At 43.4% G+C, this 18,692-nt stretch overlaps 1 long non-coding RNA gene across 1 annotated transcript; it reads left to right on the top strand.

Annotated features, from left to right (window-relative positions):
• The first annotated feature begins 14,886 nt into the window (after nucleotides 1-14,886).
• On the top strand, nucleotides 14,887-15,781 carry LOC139533417 (uncharacterized). Its single transcript, XR_011666741.1, has 2 exons — nucleotides 14,887-14,928; nucleotides 15,041-15,781. It is a non-coding gene; the product is annotated as an uncharacterized lncRNA (long non-coding RNA).
• Nucleotides 15,782-18,692: the final 2,911 nt, after the last annotated feature.

Below are 18,692 nucleotides of genomic sequence, written 5' to 3'. Positions count from 1 at the left end.
GCAGGTGCAGAGTAGAAAAAGTGAACTGTTGAAGGACAGGTAGGAACATGTATCTACACACTGTTGATTGCTTCCGTAGTTGTATTGTGCAACTTTTTGACCCGAAGATCTTCGCCCATTCTAAATATTCACCTTTGACCTCAAATTCAAAGTGTTTACACAGGCAGCCCAATTCAGATTTTTTTACACTAATTGTTTTTTTGACCAGCTGATCTGATTGGTCAAAATACCAATTAATGGTAAAACATCTGAATTGGGCTGCCTGTGTAAATGCAGCCAAACACACACACACACACACACACACACACACACACACACACACACACACACACACACACACACACACACACACACACACACACACACACACACACACACACACACGTGGAGAGGAGAGCTGTTCACACCTGGTGAGTCTCTCCAGCCCACCTCCCATAAAGTCACACATGGCTCCTCTGCTTTTTTTCTAGCTGAAATCACTCACTGGTTTTCATAAACACACAGCGCTTTAGCCAATTAGAGCTAACAGAGAGTATGTTATTGTCACACACAGCATGTATCTTCAATATTGTTTTTGAGTAGTTGAACAGTAAAGCGTCAGCATGGAGTATCTTCTCCTTAATTAGAGGACTCAACAGATTCCAGCATGTTAATTAACTGTTGATGATAAGCTGCGGTATGTTTAATGAAGTCAACAGCTAGAAAATATATTCTCATTATAGGATACCCTGCGAGCTGCGTTCATTATTTACAGGATGCTGCTATTCCCTGTCATGAAGACGGCATTGAACTTGAACATTTTCATGTGAAGTTTCTTTTTCCCTTGACAGTGTTTGTGATTTAACTCAACTAACTCAACTAATTTGTTGAGTACTATACCTACGTAGTCAATAAATCACTTCATGTGATAGTAACTACTCTGGTGTAAATGTATTTACAGCCAGGAGTGAGTAGATTAAGTAATTTAATAGAGGTTGGCTTTGAGAGATTCATAGTAATTACTCAGCATAAAACACATCCAAGTTGTCAAGTAACAACTATCACCTCAGTTGCAGTGTGTGTAAGGGTCTGAGTGTGTGTGAGCAATGTCTGGACAGAGTCAGGGTTGAGCTGCTGGTGTAGCAAAACAAACCGCACCCCCTGTCAGTGATTAAGGTTGTTTGTACTTCCTGGTGTCAGAGGTCAGGTTTGCCCTACCTGTGTAGCGGTAGAAACCACGCACCATGTCATGAAGGGATGGGCTTTCTACTTCCTCATAAGTCAGAGGGTAACTCAGGTCAGGGTTGGGGTCGCTCTGTATGCTGTTATTGTCTGTGCTCAGATACCTTTAGCAGTGAAATAAAACACTAACCAAATAAAACACAAAATGACCAGCTCCACTCCGTCTTTTCGCCTCATAAGGACTACTGCAGCCTGCGGCTGAATCAAGTTGCCTACACCTGGACTAGAGGGTGTCAGGCAGGGAGGCACAGTGTCACAGTGTGGCAGTCAACTAATGAGACAGAAGCTACAGGCCTTCCTCACAGGTCACTGTCTCTACCAAAGATGATCTATTATATTGACAAGACAGTCAAGTGACCGCTCTAACAACGGAAATACATGTCCTCAAAGATGGGAGGCAGGCGGGAGGAGGCGAGATCAGGTGGGACCATTCTAGCCAATGAGATACGTGTGTGAACAACAGACACAAATAAGTTGTTTTAATCAAAGTTGCTAGAATGCCACATGCATATCAGTACATTTGTAACAGCCTAAACATTATGAAACTTCAATTCGATCAAATAAGGTACACATAATTTGAAACACTCTCATAGACCTCCATACAAAAAAAAATCACCACTTATCTCACGTGAACAGATTTTGGGTGGAGAAAATCTTCTCGCTTCGCCTCTTCCCCTATGGTTCTACTCTCTCTCTCTCTCTTTCTCTCTCCTCTATTCTTTTAAAAGAGCAGAAGAGATGAATGGAAACCTTAACTGAAGGAGAGGAGAAGCAGGAAGTGGTTTGACTTCGGCTAGCAGATCTCATAAAGCCAGGATGTTCCAAAAGTCAATAGAACTGGATATTCATGTTTTTTTTTGTTGATTCATGATGAGGAAACGTGCTAGTCTCGTCATGATAGAGCTGTCTGTCTGGTACATTTATAGCATACAGACATGCATAGGTGCAAGAGTGCTTGAACACACGTGTTTGCACACACAAGGCTATAACTATGACAGATGGTACAATCAATTGAATTGTCCACAAATCTTGTTTGGGTGTCAGTTAGATGACAGTAAATCAATCTGTTATGAACCCATTTGGGAAATATAAAGTTTTACAATAAATTAGGCTTATTACAACATTGTATTTACAGCAGAAATGATCCCAAAAGAAATTCATAGACAATACGCCAGTAACATCTGATCCTGGGTGTTCATTTAAATAGACTTAATAATTGTACTATCGATCCACATTTAAAAGACACATCAAAAAAATATTGGTTGGAGTGAATATTGTGAAATTACACTTGTGAAAATGAGTCAGTTTTGATGTCTTCACTATTATTCTACAATGTAGAAAAGAGTAAAAATAAAGAAAAACCCTTGAAGGAGTAGGTGTGTCCAAACTTTTGACGGGTACTGTATATATATATATTTATTTTTTTACATATATATTTATTAGTTCCAAATAGGACAATCAACAATTACCGAAATAACCAATGACCAAGTGAGGGGGAACTGACACACTTCCAATGGAGAGCAATTGAATGTCTAGCTTGAAATAGACAGAGGTCAACCAACAAAGCATTTGTGTTCAGTGAGTCCGCCAGATCAGAGGCAGTAGGGATGAGCAGGGATGTTCTCTTGACGTGTGTGAATTGGACCATTTTCCTGTCAAAATGTAACGAGTACTTTTGGGTGTCAGAGAAAATGTATGGAGTAAAAAGTACATTATTTTCTTTAGGAATGTAGTGAAGTAAAAGTAAAAGTTGCCAAAAATATAAGTAGTAAAGTACAGATACCCCAGAAAACTACTTAAGTGGTACTTTAAAGTATTTTTACGTAAGTCTTTACACCACTGGAGATTAGTAGTATTCTTCTTTAGTTTCTTAAATGTAGCAGAGTACAAATATCCATCCAAAGTTAAGCCTTTTGTGGACAGCATTTCAGTCTGCACCTAGGGTAAGTATTGCTTCCTGGAGAACCAAAACATTGTAGCCCTAAGTTGTGGAGCCCAGTAATACCATTGTAGGTTAGGAAGTTGCAACCTCCCTCTGTCATAGGGCAAATAAAGTAGAGAAAGTCTAAGCCTTGGATTTCTGTTACTCCAGATAACATTTGAGAGTATCTTTCTGATCTTTGCGGGAAATTATGTGGTGGAGCCAGAGAAATTCATTGAAATAGATAAAGAAATTTGGCCAGAATATTAATCTTTGTCTCGTATACTCCCTCTCAGGCTGCTGATTATCCCGCACACCTGTCACCATCGTCTCGCGCACCTGCGCCTCATGACACTCACCTGAACTCCATCACCTCCTTGATTATCTTCCCTATATCTGTCACTCCCCTTGGTTCTTTCCTCAAGTGTTATTGACTCTGTTTCATGTCAGTGCGTTGTTTGTGTTTCGTGTTTATTGTTTTGTCTATTTACTAAAACACTCACTCCCTGTACTTGCTTCCTGACTCTCAGCGTACTCGTTACAATCTTAATGATATTTATTCTACCAATTATAGACAGAGGCGATTATGAAAAATGGCACTGGAAGGGAAGGTTGCCGTTTTACGGGTTCCTAAACAATTGTGCTATTTTGTGTTTTTTCACATGGTTTGTAACTTATTTTGTACTGTACATAATGTTGATACTATTATCTCTTATGACCGAAAACAGCTTCTGGAAATTAGAACAGCGATTACTCACCTCAAACTGGACAAAGATTTTTTCTTTAATGAGTCTAACGCGAAGGATATAATGTTGCTCCCGGACAAGGACCAAATCCCTTTAATTCGCATGAAGAAAATACAGGGGGCGCAGATCAGGTTGCTGTCAGGTTTTGGCCAAGACTGTTCGGGTTTTGGTCACTAGATGTCCCCATTGCACCTTTTTTGTACCTTTTGTTTTTTCTTGCTCTAATTATTGTTTGCACCTGTGGGTCGTTCCCTTGTTAGTATTTAAACCCTGTGTGTTCCTCAGTTCCTTGCTCAGTGTTTGTAAGTTAGCACCCAGCCCCAGCCCAAGCCTTGTTTTATACAGATATTTCTCTTGTTGGATTTTCCAGAGGTTCTCTGGTTTAGTTCTTGTGTATTATTTGAGTAGTCTTTTGAGGTTTGTTTTTCCCTGCTGTTTTTTACCACTTTGTGGAGTTTCTTTTGTATTTTGGAGGATTTCCATTTTGTGCCTCTTGGCTTTATTTTTGGACATTGTGGATTTAGTTTCTTTGCCTGAAGATTTTGTTCTTTAATTAAACCACCATCTCTAGCACTGCTGTGTCTGCCTCATCTTCTGGGTTCTGACGATTATTAGTGACTGTTTCTCGCACCGGGTCCTGACAGAAACACTGAGCCATTATAATGAACCCAGAGGCAGCCAGTACCCAGGATTTTTTTTCCATGCTGTCCCACCACGAGGGGACTGTCCAACGCCACGAAGCTGCTCTGGTTCAGCAAGAGGCCTTAATGGCTAGACATTCTCAACTTCTGTCAGAAATGCTGACTTCCATAAAGCAGTTTTCGGATCGACTTTCCCCGGCAACCGCTTCTGCTCCAGTTCATCCGATTCAAGTGCCCCTGGCAGTTAACCCCCTGGCTGAACCTCGTCTGCCGCCTCCCCAACGGTTCTCAGGGGATCCGAGTGTTTGTAAGGGGTTTTTCACCCAATGTTCTCTCTCCTTTGAGCTGCAACCATCGTCGTTTCCCACCGACCGGTCCAAGATAGCATATATCATCACCCTGCTGTCGGAAAAAGCCCTAGCCTGGGCTACTGCTGTGTGGGATGCCCAAAGTCCCTGCTGTGCCAGCTACTCTACCTTTGCTGAAGAATTCAAGCGAGTGTTTCAAGGTCCTACCAACGGCCCTGACTCAGCCAAACAGCTCCTGACTCTCCGCCAAGGGCGGCGCAGCGTGACGGACTATGCCATCCAGTTCCGCACTGTGGCAGCAGCAAGTGGCTGGTACGACGAGGCGCTCACAGTGTGTTTTTTGAAGGGTCTTTCTGACACCATCCAAGATGAACTGGCCACTCGGGAACCACCGGACAACCTCGAGTCCCTTATCAAGTTGGCTTCACGCATAGACCAGCGTCTGAGAGAGAGAGAACTCAACCGTAGACCGCTCACCCTAGCTCCTATCGGTTCCAGCTCCGAGTCTCCACCTTTATCCTCGCTGACTCCACCAGAACCCATGCAGGTTGGACGCATCTCCCAGGCTGAGAGAGACCGCCGGATGAGGGAGCGATGCTGTCTATATTGCGGCAAACCGGGCCATTTCCGCTCCACGTGTCCCGGGCTCCAGGGAAACGCACTCTCCCGTGCAGGCCTGGGAGGACTGTAACGGGAAACATAACCTCCTCCCATCCATCCAACTCCCGCCTGCTCATTCCAGTTACCCTTTCCTGGGACGACCACGAGTTTTCTCTTCAAGCCTTGGTAGACTCTGGAGCCGCAGGTAACTTCATGGATGGGGTCTGGGCGAAGGAGAATGGCGTTCCTTCTGAACCTCTAAGTGACCCCATAAGGGTTACTACGTTGGATAGAAGCCCTTTGGGATCTGGACTTGTCACTCGTGCCACTACCCCCTTGCGACTTTCAGTTTCCCAACACCAGGAAGTGATGAACTTTCATCTGATCTCCTGTTCCGAGTTCCCTCTCGTCCTTGGTTATCCCTGGGTTCACAGCCATAACCCTCACATCGACTGGTCTGTGGGCACTATCAAGCAGTGGGGTCCTACGTGCCAAGCCACTTGTATCTTCCCGAGTTCCCAGAGTTCCCCTTCCGAGTCTCTAGAATCCATCGACCTGTCCCGAGTTCCCGAGTGTTACCATGACCTCAAACTGGTATTTAGCAAACAGAGGGCCACCAAACTACCACCCCATAGACCTTACGATTGCACCATCGACCTGTTTCCGGGGACCTGCCCTCCCAGGGGTCGGATCTTTTCCCTTTCTCCTCCCGAACGAGCTGCTATGGATACCTACATCAAGGACGCTCTGGCAGCAGGCCTCATGCGTCCATCTACCTCGCCGGCGGGAGCAGGGTTTTTCTTTGTGGCCAAGAAAGACGGTGGATTACGACCTTGCATTGACTACCGGGGACTCAATGCCATAACCGTCCGTAACCGCTACCCGCTACCCCTTATGGCCACAGCCTTTGAGCTGCTCCAGGAAGCAGTTGTCTTCACTAAGCTTGACCTGCGGAACGCATACCATCTTGTGCGGATCAAACCCGGGGACGAGTGGAAGACCGCTTTCAACACGCCTACTGGTCACTACGAATACTCGGTGATGCCCTTCGGCCTGACCAACGCCCCGGCTGTGTTCCAAGCGCTCATAAACGATGTGCTTAGGGATATGCTTAACATCTTCGTGTTTGTTTACTTGGATGACATCCTCATCTTTTCGAGCTCCCTTCAAGAACACACTAAGCATGTCAGACAAGTGCTCAAACGCCTCCTAGACAGCCATTTGTACGTTAAGCCGGAAAAGTGTGAATTCCATTCCTCTCGAGTACAATTCCTGGGATTTATAGTGGAACCCGGTCGAGTCCAGATGGACCCCAAGAAGGTAGGGGCGGTAGCGGATTGGCCCACCCCCAAGTCCGTTAAGGAAGTTCAGCGTTTCCTGGGCTTCACCAACTTTTATCGCAAGTTCATCAAGAACTTCAGCTCGGTGGCAGCCCCTCTCTCAGCTGTAACCAAGGGTGGCAACACAAGGTTTCTGTGGGGAAGAGAGGCTGAGACGGCCTTCCAAGGACTCAAGCAGCGCATCCTCTCTGCTCCCATCCTGACACTACCAACGGCGGATGAACCTTTTGTGGTGGAGGTAGACGCATCAGAGGTTGGGGTTGGAGCTGTCCTGTCTCAGAGGGGTGAAGACAAGAAGCTTCATCCTTGCGCCTTCTTCTCTCACCGGCTTACCCCGGCCGAGAGGAATTACGATGTGGGGGATCGTGAACTCCTAGCGGTTAAGATGGCATTGAAGGAATGGAGACACTGGCTCGAGGGGGCTTCTCAACCGTTTCAAGTGCTTACGGACCACAAAAATCTGGAGTATATCCAGCAGGCGAAGCGGTTGAACTCCAGACAAGCTCGATGGTCTCTTTTCTTCAGCCGATTTCAGTTTATCCTCACCTATAGACCCGGGTCGAAGAATCTCAAACCGGACGCCTTGTCACGAATCTACTCTCCTGCCATTCGAGAAGATACTGACATGACTGTCCTTCCGGCCGCTAAGATCGTGGCTCCGATCTCGTGGCAAGTGGAGGATACCGTGAAACAAGCTCAAGCCATCGAACCGGGTCCTGGAGGAGGTCCGGCCAATCGGTTGTTTGTTCCCAAGGCAGCAAGGTCCCAAGTCCTTCTGTGGGGGCACTCCTCTCGCCTCACCTGTCACCCGGGCGTAGGTCGCACCTTGGAGTTCATCCAGCGTAAGTTCTGGTGGCCCACCATAAAGGACGACGTTGCCACTTTCGTCAAGGCCTGTTCCGTGTGCTGCCAGGGCAAATCTTCTCACCTCCGCCCTCAAGGACTCCTTCACCCTTTATCTATTCCCCACCGACCCTGGTCCCATATCTCGTTGGACTTTATTACTGGCCTTCCTCCGTCCCATGGTAATACTACGATCCTAGTCATCATCGACAGGTTTTCTAAGGCGGCCAGGTTTGTTCCCTTGACCAAATTACCTTCTGCCAAGGAAACAGCTGAGTTGGTGATTAACCATGTGTTCCGAGTCTTTGGCATTCCGCAAGATATGGTTTCCGACAGAGGTCCCCAGTTCGCCTCAAGGTTTTGGAAGGCCTTCTGCCAACTCATAGGGGCCACGGCCAGTTTATCTTCAGGGTACCATCCGGAGTCCAATGGCCAAACTGAGAGGATGAATCAGGAGCTGGAAACCACCCTCAGATGTATGGTTTCCAACAACCCGTCCACATGGTCATCCTTCATTGTTTGGGCCGAGTACGCGCACAACACCTTGTGCTCCTCCTCCACTGGTATATCCCCAAATGAGTGTCAGTTTGGCTATGCTCCTCTATTGTTCCCGGACCAGGAGGCAGAAGTCAGAGTGCCTTCAGCCTCGAGGTTCATCAGACGCTGTCGGCTTACGTGGAAGAAGGCACGTCTTAATCTTCTGCGTTCCTCTCCGCAGTACCAACGACAAGCCAACAGACGTCGCCGTCCCGGTCCTACCCTGTACCCCGGCCAGAGAGTATGGCTCTCAACAAAGAACTTACCACTACGGGTGGAGTCTCGCAAGCTGTCCCAGAGATTCATCGGTCCCTTTAAGATTGCCAGGAGAGTCAATCCCGTTACTTTTCGCCTGCACTTACCCAGATCCCTTAAGATCAATCCGACATTTCACATTTCTTTATTAAAACCTGTTGTTTTTTCTCCCCTTATCCCGGCAGGCAGACCTCCCCCTCCGCCCCGTGTCATCGGTGGCCAGTCGGCTTATACCGTCCACCGGATACTGGATTCCCGCCAGGTGCAGCGGTCCTGGCAGTATCTGGTGGACTGGGAAGGCTACGGTCCCGAGGAGCGCTCCTGGGTTCCTGCCAAGGACATACTGGACCCTGACCTCATTCGTCAGTTCAGGACCCTCCACCCTGAGAAGGCTGGTAGGAACGTCAGGAGCCGTTCCTAGGAGGGGGATTCTGTCAGGTTTTGGCCAAGACTGTTCGGGTTTTGGTCACTAGATGTCCCCATTGCACCTTTTTTGTACCTTTTGTTTTTTCTTGCTCTAATTATTGTTTGCACCTGTGGGTCGTTCCCTTGTTAGTATTTAAACCCTGTGTGTTCCTCAGTTCCTTGCTCAGTGTTTGTAAGTTAGCACCCAGCCCCAGCCCAAGCCTTGTTTTATACAGATATTTCTCTTGTTGGATTTTCCAGAGGTTCTCTGGTTTAGTTCTTGTGTATTATTTGAGTAGTCTTTTGAGGTTTGTTTTTCCCTGCTGTTTTTTACCACTTTGTGGAGTTTCTTTTGTATTTTGGAGGATTTCCATTTTGTGCCTCTTGGCTTTATTTTTGGACATTGTGGATTTAGTTTCTTTGCCTGAAGATTTTGTTCTTTAATTAAACCACCATCTCTAGCACTGCTGTGTCTGCCTCATCTTCTGGGTTCTGACGATTATTAGTGACTGTTTCTCGCACCGGGTCCTGACAGTTGCCTTATGAGAATTCGACGGTGAGTGGGTAACCCGCCTTTACCATCCGTTCTACTGGCCAACGTGCAATCACTGGAGAATAAACTGGATGAGCTCCGTTCGAGACTCTCCTACCAATGGGACATTAAAAACTATAACATCTTATGTTTCACCGAGTCGTGGCTTAATGACAACATGGATCATTGCATCGGCAGAACAGAACATCTACTTCCGGTAAGACGAGGGGTGGGGGTGTGTATCTATTTCACAATATGTCTAATATTAAGGTAGTCTCAAGGTATTGCTCGTCTGAGATAGAGTACCTCATGATAAGCTGTAGACCACACAGAAACACAGAGTTTTCATCTATTTTTCCTAGCCATCTATTAACCACCACAAACCGAAGCTGGCATTAAGACCGCACTCAACGAGCTGTATAAGGCCATAAGCAAACAAGAAACTGCTCATCCAGAGGCCGAGGACTTTAATGCAGGCAAACTTAAATACATTTTACCTAATTGCTACCAGCATGTCATGTGCAACCAGAGGAAAAAAACCTCTAGACTACCTTCACTCCACACACAGAGATGCATACAAAGCTCTCCCTGTTACGTCTGCTCCTGCCACGCCCTCTACTGCTCATCCTGTGTCTCCTTGACCTGCCACCACTCCTCCAGTGCTCTCTCCCTCGCTCTCTGTGTGTGTGATTGTGTGGGCGGAGACAGCTGTGCTGGAGTCAGAGCAGATCCCCACCAGCTGCAACCTGTTCCATAATCAAGACCTCTACAAATACTCAGCCCTGCCATTTCCACACTGCCAGATCGTAATCTCTGCTCAGTCAGTCTACTGTTCTAGCCGTTTGTTACTATTTAGATCCTGTTATCCTGTTGTGCCTGTTTTCCCGAGCTTCCCAGTCCCCTCATCTGAGTCTGCTCTTGGGTTTCCCTGTTCCACTCCTTGTAACACTCCCTCACCCTCCATTTGGCAAATCTGAATATAATTCTATCCTCCTGATTCCTGCCTACAAGAAAAAACTAAAGCAGGAAGTACCAGTGACTCACTCATTACGGAAGTGGTCAGATGGAGTGGATGCTAAACTACAGGACTGTTTTGCTAGCACAGACTGGAATATGTTCCGGGATTCCATCCAATGGCATTGAGGAGTATACCACCTCAGTCACCGGCAACATCAATAAGTGCATCGACAACGTCGTTCCCACAGTACTGTGCATACATATCCTAACCAGAAGCCATGGATTACAGGCAACATCAGCACCGAGCAAAAGGCTATGGCTGCCACTTTCAAGGAGCGGGGCACTAATCTGGACACTAAGAAGAAATCCCACTATGCCCCCAGACGAACCATCAAACAGGCAAAGCACCAATACAGCACTAAGATTGAATCCTACTACACTGGCTCTGACGCTTGTCGGATGTGGCAGGGCTTGCAAACTATTATGGACTACAAAGGGAAACCCAGCCGCAAGCTGCCCAGTGACGCAAGCCTACCAGACGGGCTAAATGCCTTTAATGCTCGCTTCGAGGCCAGCAACACTGAAGCATGCATGAGACCACCAGCTGTTCCGGACGACTGTGTGATCACACTCTCTGTAGCCGATGTGAGCAAGACATTTAAACAGGCCAACATTCACAAGGCCTCTGGGCCAGACGGATTACCAGGACGTGTACTCAGAGCATATTTTCAACCTTCATTTAAAAATGTAAATCCTTATTTTACCAGGTAAGTTGACTGAGAACACATTCTCATTTACAGCAACAACCTGGGGAATAGTTACAGGGGAGAGGAGCTTCAAGGGGCCACAGAGGTTAATGTGTAAGGCCCAGTACATCACTGGAGCCAAGCTTTCTGCCATCCAGGACCTATATACTAGGTGGTGTCAGAGGAAAGCCCCAAAAATTGTCAAGGACTCCAGTCACCCAAGTCATAGACTGTTTTCTCTGCTACCGCACGGCAAGTGATACCGGAGCGAGAAGTCTAGGTCCAAAAGGCTCCTTAAAACTTCTTATGGCTGAAGTCCCAGTAACGGGACCGATATGAAAACAGCCAGTCGAAGTGCAGGGCGCCAAATTCAAAAAACAGAAATCTCATAATTAAAATTCCTCAGACATTCATGTGTCTTATATCATTTTAAAGGTAATCTTGTTGTTAATCTTACCAAAGTGTCCGATTTCAAATAGGCTTTTCAGCGAAAGCACTACAAACGATTATGTTAGGTCACCACAAAACCACAATAATCACAGCCATTTTTTCCAGCTAAAGGTAGCTTCACAAAAAAACAGAAAAGAGATAAAATTAATCACTACCCTTCGATTATTTCCATCAGATGACACTCATAGGACTTCATGTTACACAATACATGCATGTTTTGTTTGATTAAATTCATATTTATATCAACAAATCTGAGTTTACATTGAGGCGACTAGATTCACTAGTTCCAAAAACATCAAGTGACTTTGCATAGCCACATCGTTTCAACGAAATACTCATCATAAATATAGATGATAATACAAGTTATACACATGGAATTATAGATATACCTCTCCTTAATGCAACCGCTGTGTCAGATTTCAAAAAAACTTTACGGAAAAAGAAACCCATGCTATAATCTGAGACGGCGCTCAAAAGTAAAATACCACAGCTGCAAAGATGGCGTCAACATAAACACGAAAATACATGATAAATATTCCCTTACCTTTGATGATCTACATCAGAAAGCACACCAGGAATCCCAGGTCCACAATAAATGTTTGTTTTGTTCGAAAAAATCCGTTATTTATGTCCAAATACCTTCTTTTGTTAGCGCGTCTGGTTTACATATCCAAACGCTAATTCTGGTCAGCGTTATATCGGACAAAAACTTCAAAAAGTGATATTACCGGTCGAAGAAACATTTCAAACTAAGTACACAATCAATCATTAGGATGTTTTTAACATATAGCTTCAATAAAGTTCCAACCGGAGTATTCCTTCTTGTCTTCGTGAGCCATGGAACGCAAGTGACTTCCACGAGGAAAAAGCATGATCAGAAAATGGCTGCTTGATGGACACCTGACTGATTCTGTTATCATTCTCTCCCACAACATCATAGAAGTCTCATTATAATTTCTATTGATGGTTGACATCTAGTGGAACCCCTAGGCAGTGCACAATCATTCATAGCTCAAGGGGATTTCTTTAGGGACTCTGGTGAATACATACAAGCTCAGATTTCTGACTTCCTGTTTTGATTTCAACTCAGGATTTTGCCTGCCAATATGAGTTCTGTTAATCTCACAGACATAATTCAAACAGTTTTAGAAACTTTAGAGTGTTTTCTATCCAATACTAATAATAATATGAAAATATTAGCAACTATGACTGAGGAGCAGGCCGTTTGATATGGGCACCTTTCATCCAAGCTACTCAATACTGCCCCTTCAGCCATAAGAAGTTAACAGCTTCTACCCCCAAGCCATAAGACTGCTGAACAATTAATCAAATGGCCACCCCATTGACCCCCCTTTGTTCTTACACTGCTGCTACTCGCTGTTTATTATCCATGCATAGTCACTTTACCCCTATACATGTAAAATTATCTTGACTAACCTGTACCCCCGCACATTGACTCGGTACCGGTACACCCTGTATATAGTCTCACTATTGTTATTTTATTGTGTTACTTTAAAATATATTTTAAAAAGACTACTTTATTTAGTAAATATTTTCTTCACAAAATGTTCTTTAAACTGCATTGTTGGTTAAGGGCTTCTAAGTAAGCATTTCACGGTAAGTTCTACACCTGTTGTATTCGGCGCATGCGACAAATACATTTTAATTTGATTTGATGCCCATCTGTTGATGGATTCTGCTCCACTCGTTACTATGGTTTCATAATTTGTTGAACTCAAGGAGCAAATTTATGGTGTGATTTTAATACCAAGATATGTGAAACCTTGTTCTGTATTTACAAATGGATGCTGTACAACTGGATTCAGTCTCTCTTGCTTGTTGAGGAAAAGGATGGAAAATGTGGTTTTATTAACTTTAAACCCCAAAAACTGACCAAAGTTATTAATTAAAATGGAGAGGGAAGAGAGAATTCTTTAGATCTGTTAGGAATAAGAGGGTATCATCGGCATACAGGGCCACTCAATGTTCAAAATCGGATGTTTTTATTCCACTAATTGACAGTTGGGCCCTTACTGCAATGGCAAAGGGTTCTGTAGCTAAAAGAAAGAGTCCTGGACTGGTTGGACACCCTTGTCTCATGGTCCGAAAAAGCTTAAAAGGTTGTGAAATCAAGTTGTTTGTGGCAACTTCTGCAGTGGGGTCGGTATTTACAGAAGTAGTTCCCAAACCCAAATCTCTTAAGCACTTCAAATAAATAAGACCACTCAACTCTATTGAATGACTTCTCTGCATCAGGTGTGCACTATGTTTAGTACTCTCCTCACATTGTGAAAACCTTGACGGTTTTTCACAAAGCCATTTTGATCTTCGTGTGTTAGATATGGGAACACTATATCCAATCTCCTGGCTAAGGCTTTAGCAATATTTATTGAGTTTGAGTTCAGAAGAGAAATCGGTCTATAACATTCACATTTTGTTGGGGATTTATCAGGCTTCAGAATAAGAATGATTAAAGCACTCCTTAGAGAGGGGGGGAAACAACCTTGCTGAAAGGAATCAGCATGTATGCTGAATAGCATGTAGCTGAATAGCAATAACACATGAAGTGTTCCAAAGAGTTCCAAAACCACGTGGTTTCACATGATTTTACATGTGAAATGTCACATTGGAAGTGTTAAAAACACGTTTTCACATGACTTCACATGTGAAATGTCACGTAAAGTGTTCCAAAAACACATTTTCACATGATTTCACATGTGAAATGCCACGTAAAGTGTTCCAAAAACACATTTCACATGATTTCACATGTGAAATGTCACGTAAAGTTTTCCAAAAACACATTTCACATGATTTCACATCTGAAATGTCACGTAAAGTGTTTTACGTGTGAAATCATGTGGTTCAACATGTCATAACATGAAACTACACTGTTGGACATTGCTGTTAATTTTGTGGTGAATTATTGTCATTTTACAATAAATTTCTAGCAGTAATAGGATACTTCCTGCATTAATAACCTCTTATGGCTCAAAAATCAGCAGTAAGTATAAGCAGTGGAAAGAGGTGGCCATTTCAAACGGCCTCGTACTCAATTCTTGCTCGTACAATATGCATATTATTTATTACCTTTGGATAGAAAACACCTTCTAGTTTCTAAAACAGGTTTAATTATTTCTCTAAGTGAAACATAACTCTTTTTACAGCCCATTTTCTGTAAAAAGTGACTTTTCCAAGAAGCTATGTCTCTCTTCAAGATACTCTCTATAAAAGGCCTTGGCACTTAGGACTGTACAAACACGTCACACATCTTCCCCTGGTTGTCATGCGGAAGTGAGAGAAAAAATGACTTGATTATCTCTGTCAGGGACTGAAAAGAACATTTTTGAGTGATAAGTGCGCACTTTATATTTTTTTCTGGGCGTGAAGTAGGAACTGGACTGCGCTCCTGGAAAACACTCGTTATAGGTGAATATAACCTCCAGCTTCGATTTTCTTTGATACATGTCACAATCTCATCCTAAAGTATGTTTTTTGAATATACTTTAATTATATTATTGAAATTTATTCTGGACTTTAGACGTGATGCGACGCAAGAATTTTGTCAAGACGGAGAGGTTAGCACGGCATGGCCAGTGTGCCATGCTAATTCAACAGGGACATCGTTCGTTCTAGGTCCAAATGAACACGGTTCTGAACAAAGGACCCTTTGGAGAACATTCTGATGGAAAATCAACAAAGATAAGGACCCAATTTGGGATGCTTTTTCATATATCTGTCGAACTGTGCTATCGCTAGCGTTTGACTAGAATCAATGCTGCTGTGTGTTAGCTATTGTAGTAAGCTAATATAACGATATATTGTGTTTTCGCTGTAAAACACTTCAGAAATCGGAAATATTGTCTGTATTCACAAGATCTTTCTCTTTCATTAGCTATCCACCATATATTTCTTTGAAATGTTTTCTGATGTGTAATAAGGTAGTTGACGTTGGTGTCTGTATTTTCTCTGGCTACTCCCGTGCGATTTCTTACTGTAGCTATGATGGTAGCAGTAATGTAAAACTGATTTATAGCTAAAATATGCATTTTTTTTGAACAAAACATAGATTTATTGTGTAACATGTTATAGGACTGTCATCTGAGGTAGTTTTTTCTAGGTTATTTAGGTTGGTTTTAGGTTAGTTAGGTTGGCTTGTGCATGCTACTTCATCCTACTTGTGCTGTGAAAAATGTCTGTCCTCTTTTTTATTTGGTGGTGAGCTAACATAAATATATGTGGTGTTTTCTCTGTAAAACATTTAAAAAATCGGACATGTTGGCTGGATTGACAAGATGTTTATCTTTCAAATGCTGTATTGGACTTGTTAATGTGTGAAAGTTAAATATTTTACAAAAATAGATTTTGAATTTCGCGCCCTGCACTTGGACAGGCTGTTGTCATATTGATCCCGATGTCGGGCTTGCAGCCTGAAGAAGTTGTTTTGCTATATATTTACCGTCAATCGCAATGCACTTGGGTAGGCTACGCTTTGGCCCGTCCCGCAAATTAACTTGGCATGCCTCACTTGCAATTGCATTTCAACTTATAGATACTTTAGATGTGCTTATTATTTTATAGCAAGTTACCGGCTATTGAGTTGGAGTGAAAATAGTAAACACAACTTTTTATGGTTTTTTTTAACAGCTAAACTGTATTTTGTCAGTAAATACACAGCAACAAACTGTATTCAGGAAGAACACACTGATTCTGATTCCAATTATTTTCAATGCTTTTCAATACCGGAAAATTAAGAAGTGGAATTTGGTTTACTTTCTGAATTGAAGGGAACTTAAATGGAATCGACCGCAACATGGTTTGCACACTTGGGATGCAACCACTCCCAGGATTTGAACTCACACCCTCGTAGATGTCAGCAATCTGCATTTCCTGCTTTGCCATCGGGTCAATGACAGAGATCGACCACAGATTTATTGGCACGAATACAGTTCTGCACTTTGCTAAAAGTTGCCCGGAATCAAGTCAATAATTGAGCAATTATCTGACAACACCAACGAAAAAGTAGCAGTGCTCAGGGACATTAAGACCTAGATTCAATCAGATCAAGCATAAACACATGATAGCCGACACCCGCATAGCTGGTGTACTGGCAGTGTTGGAGGTGTAACTTCCTTACGGCACAGTGTGGTTCCCTGGTGTACAAAAAGGTCAAAGGTACACATAAGGTACCTTTAGAGGTACACATAGGAACTCACATGGCACCTGTTGGTACCTTTTATGGTACATGTGCAGATAATCTAGTAAAATTGTATATTTTTCTACCCAATACATTTAATGTAATGCTACATTAGTAACCATATCGGAGGTGGGAATTAACAAGTTGTGAAGTCGTAAATACCAGTTGGATGTATTCACATGCTTTGAACTCGTTGTAAAACGCTGATTGGCTAATGGTCCGCAAGCTGCGTAAATCATAAACTAAAAGCACAGATATCATGCTTGTAAACAAATGATAGTGTTCAAAAACCATAGATGATAGATTGCTTTGATAGATTGCTTTTTAGATTGCTTTTTATTAAGAATGTTTTGTTGTTGCATTTAACTGCCGAACATGCTGTTATAAAGGTAATTTCCTTAGTAGGTGATGTCAAAGGTCAGCATGTGGGAGAAGTGGGAGCCCAGGATGGTAGATGAGTTTCCCACTAGTAATTACCAGTTGGAGGGCCATTCAAGTGGATTTTTCCCAGTCGTACATGTAAATTCCCACTTGGTTATGAATACATAATTATGCTGCATTCACGTGCTAGTCGGAAGTAGGAAACTCAGAAATGTCTTGCTAACATATGGAATTGTTTTAAGATGGTCATACCATGGATAATTTAGTTATTTGATTTAGAATTATAGGACCCCTTTACAGTAGGTATCCCCCAAAAATATTTACAAATTATTTGATAAATTATTGAATTTGCCTATAGACATTTTTTGAGAAACACATTCATAAATGGCAAAAAAGACAGTCAAAAAATAAATTGTAAGATTTTGAAGTGTCTGTCCTATATCTAGGAGATAATAAAGTTTTTTGAGAAAAGTGCATGAAAAGGGAATAACATTCCATTTACTCACGCTTAGCTCGGGTCAGGAATCAGGGCCTATGCAAATTGGAATGGGTCGAGGGTGTCTGGGATGATGGTGTTGATGTGAGCCATAACCAGCCTTTCAAAGCATTTCATGGCTATAGATGTGAGTGCTACGGGACGATAGTCATGTAGGCATGTAACTTGGTGTTCTTGGGCATGGGGACTATGGTGTTCTGCTTGAAACAAGTTGGTATTACAGACCGGGTCAGGGATAGGTTGAAAATGTCAGTGAAGACACTTGCCAGCTGGTCAGCGCATGCTCTGAGTATGCGACCTTGTGAATGTTACCCTGTTGAATGGTCTTACTCACATCAACTATGGAGAGCGAGATCACACCGTCATCCGGAAAGAGGTACCGCAGCAGCGCCTCTTCAACCTCAGGAGGCTGAAGAAATTCGGCTTGTCACCAAAAGCACTCACAAACTTCTACAGATGCACAATCGAGAGCATCCTGTCGGGCTGTATCACCGCCTGGTACGGCAACTGCTCCGCCCACAACCGTAAGGCTCTCCAGAGGGTAGTGAGGTCTGCAGAACGCATCACCGGGGGCAAACTACCTGCCCTCCAGGACACCTACACCACCGATGTCACAGGAAGGCCATAAAGATCATCAAGGACAACAACCACCCAAGCCACTGCCTGTTCACCCCGCTATCATCCAGAAGGCGAGGTCAGTACAGGTGCATCAAAGCAGGGACCGAGAGACTGAAAAACAGCTTCTATCTCAAGGCCATCAGACTGTTAAACAGCCACCACTAACATTTAGCGGCCGCTGCCAACATACTGACTCAACTCCAGCCACTTTAAAAATGGGAATTGATGGAAATTATGTAAAAATGTACCACTAGCCACTTTAAACAATGCCACTTAATATAATGTTTACATACCCTACATTACCCATCTCATATGTATATACTGTACTCTATATCATCTACTGCATCTTGCCATCTTTATGTAATACATGTACCACTAGCCACTTTAAACTATGCCACTTTATGTTTACATACCCTACAGTACTCATCTCATATGTATATACCGTACTCTATACCATCTACTGCATCTGCCATGCCGTTCTGTACCACCACTCATTCATAT

This window comes from Salvelinus alpinus, chromosome 11 (assembly GCF_045679555.1).
Source record: "Salvelinus alpinus chromosome 11, SLU_Salpinus.1, whole genome shotgun sequence".
Classification (NCBI taxonomy): Eukaryota; Metazoa; Chordata; class Actinopteri; order Salmoniformes; family Salmonidae; genus Salvelinus; species Salvelinus alpinus.
This window is presented reverse-complemented; position numbering and strand designations above follow the sequence as displayed.